We start from the raw sequence: 16788 nt of genomic DNA on the forward strand, positions 1-16788 counted from the left end.
TGATTCTAGTATCAAAATCAAATAGACATATGTAGTATTTTATTAAGTTCAACAAAAGTAAATTTTTCTATTCTTGCCTAAATCAATATTGCATGTCTCCCTCTTCCTTTTGGTGTCTTCTCCCTAACTACGTCTCTCCACTTTGCAATTTCTATCCCCTACACAGTACCAAGAATTATGCATACAGATGGGTAAATATCGATGTGCAAAAACAGGGAAAGATAAAGCTCCTCACATCTCAGTGACTAGGGGTGGACACACACAGTGTTGGAGTTCAATCTTTCTCATGTGAGTTAGTTGACATATTCATTCACTTAATCATTCATTCATTTGACAAACATTTTTAAGTGCCTGATATATGTATGCCATGCCAGGCTCTGAGGCTGTGAAGGCAAATTAACCTCAGTGCTATCCTGAAGGAGTCTGTATTAAATGAATCAGCTTACATAAAAACTCTATCTTTTCTGAATGGAGATACATCAATACATTCTAAAGAGAAAATGCTGTGTATCTCATGTGACATCCTCTTCCCCACTAAAAAAATTGAAAAATCTGTTAACACATATATCAATGTAAAAAGATATTAATCATTTAGTTGTTTGTTATATAAGCACACATATTATTTCTCCTTTACATCCTCTGGTTAGAATTAGAAATATCATAAAGCCATGGAATTCAGGTACCTTTTCTTGTCCCCCGACTTTCACTTCAGTTCGCTTTGTCTGTTGTGTAGAGTTAATCTCCCCTCAAAGGTCATCTGAACAAAACTCCTGTTTAGAAGATGCCCCCCAAGAAAGCTAGCATTTCAGGAACTTCCATGTAGTGATTCTTTAAGACTAGAGAATGGTATAAGAGTTATCTTCCCACTTGAAAGAGTGAAGGTTTGGTTTGGGGTTGAAATTGAATAGTTGCAGAACACAGCCCATTTCTTTTAACATGCACTGGCTGCATCCCATTCTGAGCAAGGTGCTGTACTGAAGTGTGGGTAGGAAAGTGGCCAGGACCTACTCTTCCAGCCTGGGAGTTCATGAACTCACTGACATAGGGACAATATGCACACGTTCTATTGTAAGTAGAGTAGGGCCCTACTGTGTTTTTAATGGGCTTATTTGCCACTTGTACATATTCTTTGGTGAACTGAATGTTCAGATAGTTTCTTCATTTTTTTTAACTTAGGTTGTTCTCTTGTTGTTTAGTTTTTTTATATGTTATGGACACAAGACCTTTATCCAATATGTCTCTTCTAAATATTTTCTTATGGGACAATTTTAACGAAGGTATGGCTTGTGTTGTAACAGAATATGATAGTTCTTTGGTATGCATGGGAGCAATTCCTGTGACATCACTTAATGTGTGTCTTGCCTGGTCAGATATGTGGGTAGCAATGGTGTCTGTCTGTATTAGTGTCTCCACTACTGTCTACAATGATGTCTCCACTGATGGGTATTCAAAGCCTAGCACACTCTCTGGAACATTAGTGACACTCAATAACCACTTAATCAATAAAATGAGTAAGTGAATAAGCAAACAAGTGATTAACAAGTCACCTGGGGCAAATTATGTTAATGAGAAGGAACACAGCTTGGAAGGAGGAGATGGAGTTGGAAAAGCAGCCTGGGGCACGCCATTGGGAGGCAGTGGATGCCAGTCAGATGGGTTTGGGCTTTATGGGTCAAGCAAATGAATGGCTTAAAGATGTGGACTGAGAGAGTCTGAACTGGGCTGTCTGATGGGTGAATTTAAGAAGATGAAGTCTGAAAGTTGGGAAAACTTTCATCATGCTTCACAAGACCCAAAGGGAGAGCTGATGAAGGTCTGATTTAAGGAGATAGAATAACATGACAACTGATATGCAGACATTTTCTGTAGAATTTAGGAAGTCATTGAATTGAGAAGAAGGGGAGTCTCTGAGGTACAACAGAGGACAGTCTCAGAACAAATGTGCAGCATAGACATCCATGCAAAATGCTTGCTATGGGCTGATTGTGTCCCGCAGATTTATATGTTGAAGCCCTAAACCCCATTGTAATTGTATTTGGGGAAAGGGTCTACAAGGAGGTAATTCTAAGTGAAGTCATAAGGGTGGAGACCTGAGGTAATAGGACTGGTATTTTTATAAGAAGAGACACCAGAGAGATTGCTGTCTCTTCCTCAATCATGCAAGGGTGTAAAAAACAGGCAGCCATTCACAAGCCAGGAAGAGAGCTTTCACCAGAAACTGAATTAGCTGCTAACTTGATCTTAGATTTCTTAAACTTTATACGAACAGATAAATTTCTGTTTTTTAAGTCATTCAGTGTATGGTATGGCATCCTAAGCAGATCAATACAACACGGGAGTAATTCTGAAGTCTGACTCCTATAGAAACCCTTAAGATATTAGAATAAATTTTAGAGTTAGACTGACAAGAGATTCAGATATGATTCCTGGTTCTTACTGCAAAGTGTGTGAATTTTGGCAAGTTACTTAATTTATCAGAACCTCAATTTCCCCATCTATGCAAATGCAAATATTATGTCTGCTTCTGAGGGTAGCTGGAGAGAATTAAAGAAAAGTTGGGTTTAGTACACCTAGCAGAGCATAAGTTTGTGTTCAGTAGGAAACATTAAGTTCCTTTCTTGTCCTAATACAGCAATGCACTTAGACTAAATTCTGTCTCATTGCTTCCTGAATGTTCTTGGAATGACTAGGCAGAGAAAGGTTGTGGATACCTTCGTGTTTGTTTTAGATAACGTTCCCCAGAAGTAATACTGCTTGGGTAGGGGTATTAGTTTAACTTCTGAACCCCTTTCTTGTTCAACCCCAAATTTTAAAAGGGCTCACTTTATTTTGAACTTAAAACTTCCAGAAACTACAATATCCACTCTTTTACTCTTCCTCAAAGGAGAAAAGTAAAATGATTTCACTTATTTCATCTTCCAACATATCCATAAGATGCTTCCTATCTCTTCCAATGTACAATGGGGGAAAATGAGGATGGAAGGAGCTAAGGGAGATTCTCAGGGTCACAGGAATAGCAAATGTCCTTTTAGGGACTAAAGTCAGAGTCTGCTGGGTGGGGAAGCCCCTATTCCTTCCCTAACACAATACATTAGAAAATGTGAAGGTTGCCTTTGGACATAGCTGGAGAAGGAGGAGACGTTTCTTGAGCCAGACCCACAATTGTGTCCAGTATGTTTCCTAAGGTAGATTTTTCTACTCAGCCCCTGACTTTCCTTCAGCAGCATGTCCTGAAGCAGCCACAATTTAGCCCCAGGTGCTCCTGGCTGGGAATGAGTTCTTAGAAAGCCGGCATGAATGCTTTTTCTTTGTCCTACACTTACAGTAATTACAAATAAGGGTTACTTGATGCGGTTGCTCCTACCCTGTGATTTTGTTTTCAGTTGCCAAGATTAGTAAATTTGAGGTACGATCACTGGGTTGGATTCCAAGCTCAGGGTTATTTTTGCTATAACTGCTCTCAGATTAAAAGTAAATTTTAAAAGATTCATTGTTATCATAAATCAATTTTGGAATTTGTTGGCCTAATTTTAATTTTTTATCTTCCATTTTCCTTAGAGTACTTCTGGAAGCTTTTGCTAAGATTTTTGGGTCCTTTTTCCTTATTTCCTTCCTTTCATTCATTCATTCTTTCTTTTTCCTTTCTTCCTTCCCCCCTTCCCTTTCTTTCTCTCTCTTTTCATTTTTTTCTCTTTTCCTGAAATCAAACTGAATTGAATTCTGTAAAGATTTAAGAGACAATGCTTGTGAAATAAAAACACCTGTATCATAATTATCCCAAAAATAAATAAAGAAGCTAGTTACATCGGCAATCACTGAAATATACATGTTTCTGACAGAAAATATTAATATCATGAAAATGATATGTAAAGTTAGAAGGGATCTGTATATGGTAGAATAGAATTGTATTAGCCAGATTCGAAAAGAAAAATCTTGAAATTTTGAAGGTATATAGCTAAACCCCATTAAATGAATGCATAAGGTGAATCCTTGATCTATCACGTACTTATAAAGTTCTAATGAATTTACCATGGATTAGCTCTGTGATCTTAAGAGATGCCAGACAAATAGCTAAAACCTTACAGTTTGTGAGGATAAGATGGTAGCTAGTTTATCTTTGTTTCTCCAAAGAGTCTGGCACAGAAAAGATGCTTAATAAATGTCTGTTAAATGAAGACTAACACGGTTACTAAGATAAAAATTAAATACATGAAATAAACCTTCTGGGATATTGTGTATCAGTTAGAAATCTACTGTTTGCAAGCAACAGAAAACCCAGCAAAATGCTTTTTTTTTTTAAGTAAAGAGAATATATTACTTTACAACAGACAGTGGTCTGTTGGTATTGCTCATCTCAGGTAAGTAGTATCTCCAACAAGACTCAACAGTGATTTGATTTCTTTCTTCCTCTGCTCTGCTTTCCACAGCGTTGTCCTACGTTTAGCTCTTGATTTGTGGTGGCAAGATGGTTACCAAGAGTTTGTGGGGTTGTATGTGTTTAGCTTCAAAGTCAGTGAGATCAAAAGAGGCTATCTCCCTGATAACTCAAACCAAAGTTCTGGGATTGAGATCTGCTGACTGTGGTTTGCTTAAACTGGATCATTGACCCATCTCTATGCCCCTATGGATAAAAGCTGTTAATGGGCATCAATTGCTCTGGAACAAGTGGGGAAATCTCAAAAAGGAGAATGCATGTTGGATAAGAGATATAATAAATGTTGAAGTGCAGGTCAGGTGTGTGTTGAATGAATGCTGTAAGCCTTCAGAGAGATCAGCTAGGCAGGGTGTGATAAAGAAGACTTTACAGAGAGGGCAAATTTGTATCTGGAAGGTAGACAGGATTTATTTAACTTTACAATAATTTAATGTATCAGTTATTTTGTAAGGCCTTTGAAAGACACTTGGAATATATTTAAAAAAAGAAGCAAATAAAAATTTAACTATAATGTAGATATAACCACTACTATTATTTGGCATATATGCTTGTAATTAAAAATGTATGCTTGTATATACAAATAAAATAACATATGTAATATATGTATAAAAATGTACAAACATATGCTTATATAATGTAATTAGGATCATGGCATGATTTTGTTTATATTACATAATTAGGATCAAGGTCTATACATATTTTTTGGTGCTGCTTTTGGGCTTAATATTATTTCAAGGCATTTTCTGGATTCATTGATAATTCTTCTGATATTATTTTTGATTGTTGAATTATATCATCTGTAGAATTTGAGAAGTAGAGATGGGAAGAGATGCAAAGAAAAATTAAGGCATTTGCATGAAGCATTAAACAGACTTGTGAAGGAAAATACAATTTGGAGAAATAGAGCATACTCCAAAGTTAGGCAAAAAGATAAAGCAGGTTCTTGAAGATCAAGTAGAAAAGTTTAGATTTAATACTGTAAGAAAAATCTTCATTTTTTTCTTCAGACGTGATTATGATTTGCATTAAGCTAAGAGAAGGCAAGTCTGCCAAAATTACTCAGAATAGATACAAGGAAACACAAATATTTTTTGAGATAAGGAAGAGAAGGCAATAATGCCTAGTATTTTCTCACTACGTGTCAGACACACAATAGATGTCTTACCTAAGAAAAACAAAATGTGAGGTTAGAAAAATTGAGCCATAGTGTTCAAATATCTGCTGCATCTAGTGTGACCTAGTGTACAGGAATGGACTTCACTGAGCGTGAGTCTCCTCACTTGAAAAGAGGGATGATAAAGAACAGAAGTCTGGTGATTTCTGAATGAGATAACACATACAAAATGCTTGGTACAGTATGCAAAAGTAATGCCTATTTGTCTTTTCTTCCTCTCCACAAATGATGATTGGACATGATAGGAACAACGGTTCTCAACCTCGGTTCACACTAGGATTTCACTGGGGAGTTTTAAAACACACTGATGTCTGGGCCCCACATCCGGAGATCCGTGGAGGCATGGGAGATTTCAAAATCTTCCCAAGAGATTTTAATGCATATCCAACATTGAGGACCTTTGACTAAAATTTCAAGGAAGGAGAAAATCACACATAGTTTATGTGGGGAGTGGAAAGATGTCAAAATTTAAAAGTTAGAGAATTAATTATTACCATCAAATGGCGAAGGCATTCAGAGGTACAATTTCCCTTGGCTAAGTTCGTTTGTGCATCTTTAACTTTTCCCAGCAGTGCATCCTGACCAAGGAGAAAGAGGACAGAAGCCAAATGATAGATGTTCTCCCTCTCTGGGAATGCTGCAGAAGGGCAGCGCCTTACCAGTCTCTATCCTGGGCTATCATTATTTTCCTACCTGTGCAGCAGCTTGATAGCAGGCATGTTATCTGACAAAAGTTACTCAGGAAATGCTACCTAACAAATTAACCAAAAGCACAGTTGCATTTGACTCAGATGGACAGTATAAAGAGCAGGTCCAATAAAACTCCTGAACTTTCAGAGGGTTTCTCTCTGGAGCTCAACCGGCCCTATTATAGCCTTGACTCACCAATGGGTCTTCTTGTTCAGAGACACTGGGACCTTTGCCAAGGGCTTTGTGTGAATGGCGAGGTAGAGAGGCTGGCTAATCATGCTCCCACTTTCCAGAAAAGTGGACTCAAACCTGGCAATCCCAGAGACGGCAGAATGCATTGCCAAAATGACTCTTGGCCAAGAGCAACAAGGCATCTTGAAGACCCAGAGGTTAGTTTTAACGTTTTGCTGTCTACACCACCATGCAAAAGTCACTTGGGTCCTTGATTTCCTCAACCATAACAAAAGAGGTTGGAGTACAGGACCCAGTGGGCTTCCACTGGCTTTTATGAATTAAGGGCAGATAAGAGTAGGCATGTAACCCAGGTTCCTTGTGGAGAAGGATCTGTGTACATGATAGAAACCTTACTAAGTAATTGTTCATGGAGGCATCTTCAGTGCCTTTATTCTCAAGTCATTCTCCCTGCCGTTTCTCTTACATAAGTACATCTATGAGCCAGTCAGGTATGATGGCATCAGAGCTTGGGTGGAAATTCTAATGTTCATTGATGAGTTGGGGGACTCTCAGCAAATTAGTTGATTTCCTTGAGCTCCTGTTTTCTCATTGGTGATATGGTGGTCGTAACTTCCCCAAAGCTTCTCAGAGACACTGTGGAGCTGAGTAAAGCGAGGCATATAGAATGGCTCACCCAGTAAGGGCACATAAGCCTTAGATCTTGGGTCTCTCATGTTCTCAAAATCCATCTTTTCTGTGTTTGTTTCTGACTTTACAAAATTGCATCATAACATGCTATTTATCTATATCATAACTCATTTTGTCTTTCATGGAAAATATTTCTTTCCCCAGGCCTAGAAGAATGCTAAATACAAGTGAAAGGACATTAATACTGATTGATAGCAATGACATGGCTGGAAATTCCAGGATTTCTGCTTGGTGGAGACAGTATCTAGACAGTTGCATTGAAGTTCTGTTCTGGACCTATCATAAGACTTTGAGGAGTCATTTACTATCTCGGTTTTCCAGAATCCCAATGTTAAAATTAGGATGACAAGAGCTTTGAGGAGTAATGTCAGTGAAGAACTATGTTTTATACATAACTAGAAAGGCAGAAGTATGCCTTATTAAGGCATTTTATGAAGACTTCTTAAATTTCCAAGTCTTTCCTTCCCACTGCCTTTAAAATCTTCCTCTACATTCAGGGATTTTACATTAACTGTTGGTAAGTCCTCAAGGTGATTCAAGAAGGGCATCTCACAGTCTGGGAGGCGGAGAAGTCGGCCTTGTTCCCATCAGCCCTGTGAGCCATGATTTCTCACACACACACTCCGCTTCAAGAAAATGACAGCATGGGGCTTGCATGTGTCCTTGCAGGCACCGTGCTAGTGACCTCAGATGCTTTCGCAAGCCTAAGTCCCTCACAGAAAGGAGGAGATGGGGCTGTCTGAAGCTCCCAGCAGCTGTGGAGGAGGGCCCCCCACACTTGGCACCCTGAACCCCGTTTCCCTTCCATCTATTTCTGTGGCACTGACTGTGTGTGCAGTGAGCTGTGCTGCAGCGGACACACCCCAGAGAAAGAGGAAACCTGTTGAGCTATTTTTCACCATTACTTACTTAACTTCCTAATAAATGAGATCCAAAGAGTGCCAACAGTCAGTCCTGTAGATCATTATCTTAGGGAAAAATCACAAACCTAATGTGGCACAAAGTACAGAATAAATGAACTCAGAGAAAAGTCACTCTAGTGAAATTTGATACCATAATTCTCTTGCCGTAGCTTTCCCGCCCTCTAGAAATTTTTGCGCCTCTGAGATGTATCAGGGCTCTAGTGGCTGTTGAAAAAAAATTACGTGCTAGATCTTTCTCTGTCCTCATGCCAGCTTATTTTCACTAGGTGAAAGAGATTGATATATACGTACGAGTAGAGGAGAACTCAGTTGAAACCAAGTCATATTTCCCTGACTCCATCCCTGTGACCACTGATCAGTAAGTGGCATGAATTGTGAGGGTTGCAATGGCTACCTATGCCAAGGAGCACACCAGACAGTGTATTTCAGGACTGTAACAGCATGCGAGCAAGGGGACATGTGACAGGTCCATCCCTGCCCCACACAGCTCCCGGATTCCCTGGCTCCTTGGCTTTCCGTGGCCCCTTTCAGTCTCTGGGTTTTTCCCTATTCGTTTGGCAGAAAAGCCACACATTTGGATGCGGCTCTGAACGGTGACGTCATCAGCACTGCTCACGGTGTCAACTCAGGGAGCAGCCACAGCAGCACCATTTCCCCATGTCCACCAGGGAATCTAATATTTCACAAAGAAAAATAACAAAATACCTTTACAGCCCTGGGGCAATATTCTGAAGGGAGGTAAAAGAAAACCACTGTCTTTTGGACAAAAAGATTCAGTTTTTAGCAGTAAACTTTTGTTGCCTTTTTGTCTCTCACCATTGGAATATTTATTGAGATCTCTTCCAGGGGAGAAGAGGGAAGGGCTCTCAGGCACAATCTTGTGAGATTTCTTTGTCCACTTTTTGTTGGCCCTAAAGCCATCTGAGATGATAAATGAGGCCTCTCTGGTCAAAAGTTTGCAATTTCCTAGTATATTTTTAAATGACACCTGGTGGATCCTTAAGCCTCTAGAAAACTCACCATGCTCTGTCTTTCTTATTTGGACAGTCTGGAGAGAAGGTTGCAGAACATGCTGGGTCTTAACTTGTAAGTATCATCCTTTTGTAGGTTCTGATACACAGGAAAATGAAAAGCAGCTACTCTCTTGGACAAGCAAACGAGAAGAGGAGGCCCTGCTCCCTAAACAGCAAGTGAGCTGGTTCCTGGATGTTTTCAGTACGTAAAAGAATGTCCTTTCCTAATGATTAAGTTTCATCTACGCTTCTATGAAAGACAAGTGCTAGAGAGCTACATAGACTTCGTTCCTTAAAAATGCCACAGCCTTTTTCTCCCTGGCTGAAGTGACCCAGGTAGCATGAGGGTGGAAGAGAAGTGTGACATGGATGTACAGACAAGAACGCTAAGTCACCATTTCTCTTGCAAGCCAGCTTGATACTTCCTGTGATGCTGTGGGATATGGAAGAAAGATCGATAAGTTATGATTTAAGAGACTGGTTGGGATGCTTTACGATTTTACAGAAGTCACCTTACTTTCCTGAGTTCTACTCATCTATATATATAACATAGGGAAATTATGTTTTTGCTGTGTAGGACTTGGGCTTGTCAGCGGAGAGATTTGAGTGGAGGCCATCTGGATGATCCTGGGCACAGAGTTCCCATTATAGTTCCCCTTCATCTCTTTGGTTTAATAGGGCCACGGGACTTCTAGCCAATAGAATGTAAATGGACAAAGGTGGTCAATCGAATGTTCCCATGAGCGCTGCACCATGGTGATTCCCCAGATGCCAGCTGAATGTAGAGATGTCCAGGCCCCAAGAAAAGAGGAAAGAATCAGATGATACGACTCTGGATCCTCACGTCATCGTCAAGAAGGTTGTGTCCCAGCCAAAAATACCTGTGTTGCATTTCTGCAAGAGTAAATATTAAGTTTTTTACATGTTAAGTCTGTGGTTTCAGAGTTTGTTTGTTACAGCAGCTAGTACTATCCTCATTAATGTAAGGACCAAGTGGGGAAAAAATGGATGTGAAAACATTGTGCAAACTGTAGAATACCATACAGATTTACCCCTTTTTAATAGCTTATTGCAAAAAGTGTTGGGAGTAACTGCAAAAGTTATATTGAAATAACATACTACAAATTGATATTTATTCAGTACTTGCCACAGGATATTAATCTTATATAACTTATTTAATTTATTCTTCCCAGCTACCTTATAGTAGATTTTTTTTTCTTTTTTCTCAGTTTTACAGTGGAAGAAACTGAGCTGCAGAAAAATCAAGTCACTTGCCTAAAATCATACAACTTCCAAGGGCTGAAAGGTTCCGTTAAAATTCTAATTTTTTTCCCAAGTGTGTTTTACACTCTATTATAATATTCAAAAATGTTAAACTTCTGCTAGAGGAAAGTCAAACTACTTGCCTGTTGTATCTCAGAAAAAGAGCAAATAGATGTCCACTGGGAAAATGCCATTCATTCCAACAGGTCTTAAAATCGTGATGTTGAAAAGAACAATCTTTGAAGTCATTCTCCAAGTGTGAGTGACTACTTATCACTCAAAAATTACTTACAGTTCAAGTAATTGAGTTCTCTATTTTCTTGCATTAGAAATAACCCAAGATCGCCAAAAGCTGGAGTAGATGAACGGTTTTGTTTTGTTTTACCACCTTCTGTTTTCCTCACACGTCAAACATGTACTTGCCAAAAAAATAGTGTGATTTGAGCTGCTCTTTAAATATTTTTGCCAGGTGAAGAATTGCTGGGACATTCCATTTTGTCAGTAATGATTTTACATTTGTCACTTCAGCAGATAGACTGTCCGTGGACTGTGTACCATTTTCACATTCACCGTGGATACTATCTGGGGTATTATTTTCATTCAAGGGCAGGCATTGGAACCAAGCAGATTATTCATTTCATACACTTTGAAACTATTCGGGGCTGCAATGAATGTTAGCCTTCACCTAGCACATTTCAGATGCAAAGCCTCCTCTATCAAAGACCTACTCGTAACAGAACTACAGAGTAAGAGAACCTGGCCATTTTACTCTGTTCCAGAGACCAAGACCCCATCTCTTTGTCCGCAGGTAGTTGTAGATGCCTTCCTCAGACCTGCGAATTCCAGTTTGGTTAAACTTTCTGCGGTTCACATAAAAAACAGCAGCAATTTTCTGCTTGAATTTCTCTGTGACTAAATCCATTGATCATCCTTTCTCTCTGTGAGTGAGAAGTGTGTTTTCTCCTTAATAACTCCTATCCTTCTCTCTGGATTTTTCCCCCCCCTTTCGCTTGTTTGTGTTGTGTTGGTCAGTCCTACGTGCTATTCCTCTGAGAGACACAGGGAGTGCAAAATTGATGTTATTTTATGCTTGGGCTCCCTCTGCCCCAATTTTCAAATCTTCATGTCAATTTTCACACATCAGTGTCATGTGGTGAATGTTATGGAAATTTCAGTGGGGTCCTTGGGAGGCGATTTATGCATGAATCCCTCCTCCGCACCACCATCCCGCTGCAATCCCTGTCTTTTCTAAGAATACGTGGATCTATAATTAATGTGGATTTTAAGATATAACGGCATTCAGAGTTTCTCGTAGCAGGTTTTCGATACCATGTCTTCTTTGCCATATAAACACAAAAGCGTAAATGCTTGCTAGCACTTTCTCCTAATAAATGGGCTTGTGTAAAAGGAATAAAAATTACAGTTTGTTGGCAGTAAAGAGTAACTAATTACTCAGGAAGAAGCATGTTTTTATTTTTCAAAACTGCTCTGAAAATGGTTTATCATGCAATAAATTTGCTAATCACCAGTTAGGAAACAAGTGCCATCACCACCTACCCACGGCAGCTTCCTTTGAAAGTTGGTATGTTACAGTTTGGATGGGAAATTATATCCTTTTGAAAATGAACATGACAGAAGACGTTCATTGAATAGCTTAAAGCTCCTCAGCAGTCAGAATTCGGACTGCATAAACAAAAGCGTGGTTAATGGCACCAAACGAAAGCACCCACTGACCTCAGCTGTGCTTGGAGAACAGACCACCCCCGACCCCTTCTCATGAAGATAATTGTTCATTTCTTTTTTCTCTTTCCCTCTTAACAATTAAAGTGGAAGGCTTCCAACTGAAGGACACAACTTTGGTCTTAATCTTTCCCTGCACCTTCAAATTTCCCTTTTCCTCAGTCCTTGGACATCCTATAAATGTTGATTTCTAACAGACTTTTATTGAGTTTCTCCAGAAGAATCTAGAAAATCACTTTCTGATCCAGAATTGTGGGAATTCAGCCTGGTGAACTTGAACCCACCCAAACTAATAACAGGCCTCACTGAATATGTGCTACTGGCCCACTCTTGTTTCAAAGGTACTAGACAGTGTCTTTTGTATTGTATTATATTGTGTTGTATTATTCCCAGAGTGGACTTCTATAACCATCCTAATCAATGACGTCTGCTGTTCTTCCATCTCCAATACACTTTGGCCATTACTCTGCCATATTTTCTTCTTAGACTTCTTCTTATCAAAATCATCTCATTTACCTGTTTATTGATTTATTACCTTGTTCCCCACCAGAAAGAATTTCTTTGAAAGAAGAAATCTCTTGTGATTATCTCTGTATTGCCAGTCCTGGAAGATTATCTGGCACAGAGGAGTTTTAAATAGGTACTGAATGAATCAGCAATTGAGTACATGAATGAATGAACATTTCTGTTTTTTATCCATGTGTCACACAGCCAAGCATTCATTAGCCATGACTTAGCTAACCTCCCAACCCTCAAACATATGCATTTTTAGAGGGAATAAAGCTTTGGGTATAAAAGTCAGGAGGTTGGTTTGAGCTTTCCTTTTGACTAGAAGTAGGGGCAGTAAATCTTTTGCCAACTTTCCTTTATTTAGAAAGAACGCATGGATGGGAAACTTGTTATTAGGCCTTATGTGCAGCAGGTCCCCAGGCCCCAGCCTTATCTGCAATGGCCTGGTGTTAAACGACAAGACACTTGCAGGCCAGGAGACTCTAGTGGCAGCATGCATGCCCCTAGCTCCCTACAAAGAGGTCTTAGATCAGCCTCTTCCTTTCCAGCTGTGCAACCTGGAGCAACTCAATTTCTCTGATTCTCAGTTGTCTCATCTGTAAATCACCATCATAATCCCTACCTCATCAAGAGTCATTAGAATTAAATGAAAACGTGTGTAACACCATTTTGTAAATTATTGAGAGCCATGTAAGTATTTTCACCAACTTGATACAGAAGAAAAGGGCAAAGATATATTAGAAATTAAGGAGCATGCTTTTGTGTAGCGATTTTCATCCCTTCTGTGCAATAAAAACGGTAGGTAACAAAGTCACCATTTTATAGATGAATAAATTGAGGACCCAAGAAGCTGTATCACACTTAGCATCATAGGTAAGGCTCTCCACCTATCTGTGCATCCAGAACAGGCCCTGCACCTGTGGGCGGTTGGTAGAGCAATTTTCTTTCCAGATTGGTGCAGTAATTTCTGATTCTCCTTTAAGAGAAACATTTTCGGGGGGCACTGATTTGTGAGAACAATGCTATGATTGGGTCTTGGGCCTGAGGTTTTTATCAAGCCAATGTGGCCTGACATGGCCAAATCTGAAGGGAAGCACGTATCTAGACCCTCCTCCGAAGCAATTATCTAGAAGAGCCTCAGAAGCAAACCTGAATTCGAGATCAGGAATGGCAAATCAAGCCCAAAGACCAGAGTCAGCAAAAAGACATTTCCGGAAAGAGAAGCAGAGAGTACAGCCAAGGTCAAAACAAGGGGATCTAGAAATTTCCACATTAAAAGCCCTAGGATCCAAACAGTGAAGTTGTGGGTATGGCAGGCTGCACATTGAATAAGTAGCCCAGGCTGATCCAAAGATACAGAGGTAACAACACAAACGACGCTTCCCCATAGGTGCTTCTATAAGGACAAGAGCTTTTTATGAGCGTAAGGGGCTTCTTGCAGTAAAACAATCATGGCAGAAGAAGCAGAAATACATCCCTCCCACCCCAGTGTTATCCATACCAAAATGAAGACTTCCCCAGAGTGGATATGGTATCTGTGGACGTAACCTGAAAAGACAAATCATTTTGGGAAATACTATTTTTTAAAAAGTTAGGAAATGTCTTCACTGCAGGACTTCTCAGATCCTTTAATAGTAATTTGATGTTAGTTGAATAATAATTGTGGATGTTGAATTTTGAAAATAGTTCACGATGGCTCCCAAGGAGAATATGACATATTAATGAAATGTACTTCGATGCAAAACACACATATTTTATCTGGAATAATTTGACGGAGTAGTGCTGCACAAAATACTGTTTGTACCCATTGGTCTAGGTGACATGTTACATTAATTGTTTGGCATACAGCAAATCTAATAACACTTCTTTTCTTTTTATTTAATGTCATCATTACCAGGCACTCAGCCATTTGAACTTGTGTTTCATTGTCTCCCTGTGAAATGTAGGCAGTTTCACAGTGACAGAAAAAGTAGGGCAGAGAGAACCGTATCTTGGAGCCAAAGTATGTGTATTGACCTACCTAGAGTTATGCTGGAATATTTCTCTTTCCTGTTCACATGAAACAGTCTTTATGGTCCTATGATTGAAGCTTGGTTAGATATGACAGTCTTTTGATTTTATAGGAGAAAAGAGCCCTTAGCCCATTAAAGTTCTCATGGTGACATTCTTTGTGAAGTCTGTTTTCAAATTTAGGAGCTCGGAGGAATGGGGTTTGAGGAAAGTCTATTATTTAGAGAATATTTATGCTGTATCACATTCTGTCAAGTTCAGTCTTCTCGATGCTTTCATTTTGATTCTCCTCCTGTGTAATTATTGCTTTGAGAAGAAGGAGCTGGTCTTTTCCTTCTTGTCTGTTTCAGTCCTAGAAGATGGAATTCATTCTTTTACATGAAATTAGAACTGTAAGTTCTAAGACCTTAATCGAAAATGTCTGATTTAATTATGGGTAGTGTCTCAGTGGTTTCTCACTGCAGTTTTTTCATTTGTAAAATGGTACTAATGCCTCTTACCTATACTATGGGTGAAAGGAAAATAAATGAACAAAATGTGTGCTTTCATTCATATTCACCTGTAACTACTCTGTGAAACCAGTGTAGGTGTCAAATGAATACTTCCCCCAGGTGAGTTATTGGTAAGAGCAATGGGACACAGTAAAGTGTGGTTTTCAAAGGGAACAGACCCTTGGGTGTAGGATTGCCTTCACCACCTGCCTTTGTTCACCAAGGAATTTTGCACACGTCATTTACCTCTCTGCCTCAGTCCTCCTTTTTATACAGTGAAGTTGTAAGCATTATTCTTATCTTGTAAGGTTATTGTAAGGCTTAAAGGTAATCCATGTAAAACAATTAGGGACACTAAAGCACTAAAAAATATTACCTGTTATCACCACGTGTACTGATAACTTTCACCTGTTTTTTTCTACTAGAACTTCATCAAATCCAAACAGGTAGAAATATATAGGCAGCCCCTTTAGGCATCAGAACATTTGTGCTGTTATTGTTAGAGAACACAGATGTACAAATATTTCATTTTTTGCTCAGACCTAAATCTGTTGACTCGAAAGAATTCATTAAACAAAAAAGAATTCATTAATTCAACCTCTAATTTTGGATCCTTTGCAAGCACGTACAAAATTATCATGGGATGATGCCCCATTAATGTATTCTTTCTTTTCCCTTTTTTATTTGTGTGATGAACTACAAATCAGGACAAATGTAGTAGGTATCAGAAATAATTTACTTCCATGCGTGTAACTGGTCTGGACAAACGTATGAGGAATATATCTCTTTTTTCCACATGGAAGGACCACCACAAGGTCCTACTTCTTTCCCGCTGGAAGGGCTCATGAACTGCTAGCTTTGCAGGCTCGGTTTGACAGCTGCACTTCCAGGCCAGCTAGTAGTCACTGGTGATAAACCTAATGAGAAGGAGAGGTGGGGTACAGAGGAAGGGGGCCAGGATGGGCAATGAGGGAAGCAAAGAAAATAATGAGCCTTAATAATTTTGACATTGAAGCACCTGCTAAAGGCATAGTGCAATGTAGCAGACAACCCCTGTTCCAGTGGCAGGACATATCACTCCCCGTGCCCTGAATCCAAGAAGCTTCAAGCTACCCAATATACCAGGGAGTCTGATGCATGCCTCCAGGGCTCTGAAGGGTTCTGCATTTCACAGAAAGCCACAAGGCAGAATTTCATTCTGAAGCAGTCAGCCAGGGAAGTTAAACATCTCTGATCATGTAAAAGTGGAGTCTGTGTGCTCACTGCCTGAGTCGGTGGGCATCAAGCAAGGTTGCATGGATAAGAAGAGAGAAAGCTGAAAGTACAGATCTAATTATAGATGCAAAGGTGTAATTAAAGACCCGAATAGAGTCCATCCATCTATCCATCTATCTATCATCTATCTTCCACTCTCTTTGTACCTCTTTTAAGCAGTGTTCTTTTTAGTCTTTGCAATAAATAATTCAAGTGTGGATCAACACAACCAGCTCATTGGCTCCCCTACGGAAGCTGGACCCTGGCTTTAATCCTTTTCTTACTGCTCTCCTTTCCATGGAGCTTTGGGTCTTTAAAAAAGAGAGTGTTTTCCTGGGCTGTGCTTTTCATCTGTGCAGTGAGTACTGGTGAAAGGGCTGGCATGACAACCCCTTGAGGCTGA

The sequence above is a fragment of the Manis javanica genome, chromosome 18, assembly GCF_040802235.1.
Source record: "Manis javanica isolate MJ-LG chromosome 18, MJ_LKY, whole genome shotgun sequence".
NCBI lineage: Eukaryota > Metazoa > Chordata > Mammalia > Pholidota > Manidae > Manis > Manis javanica.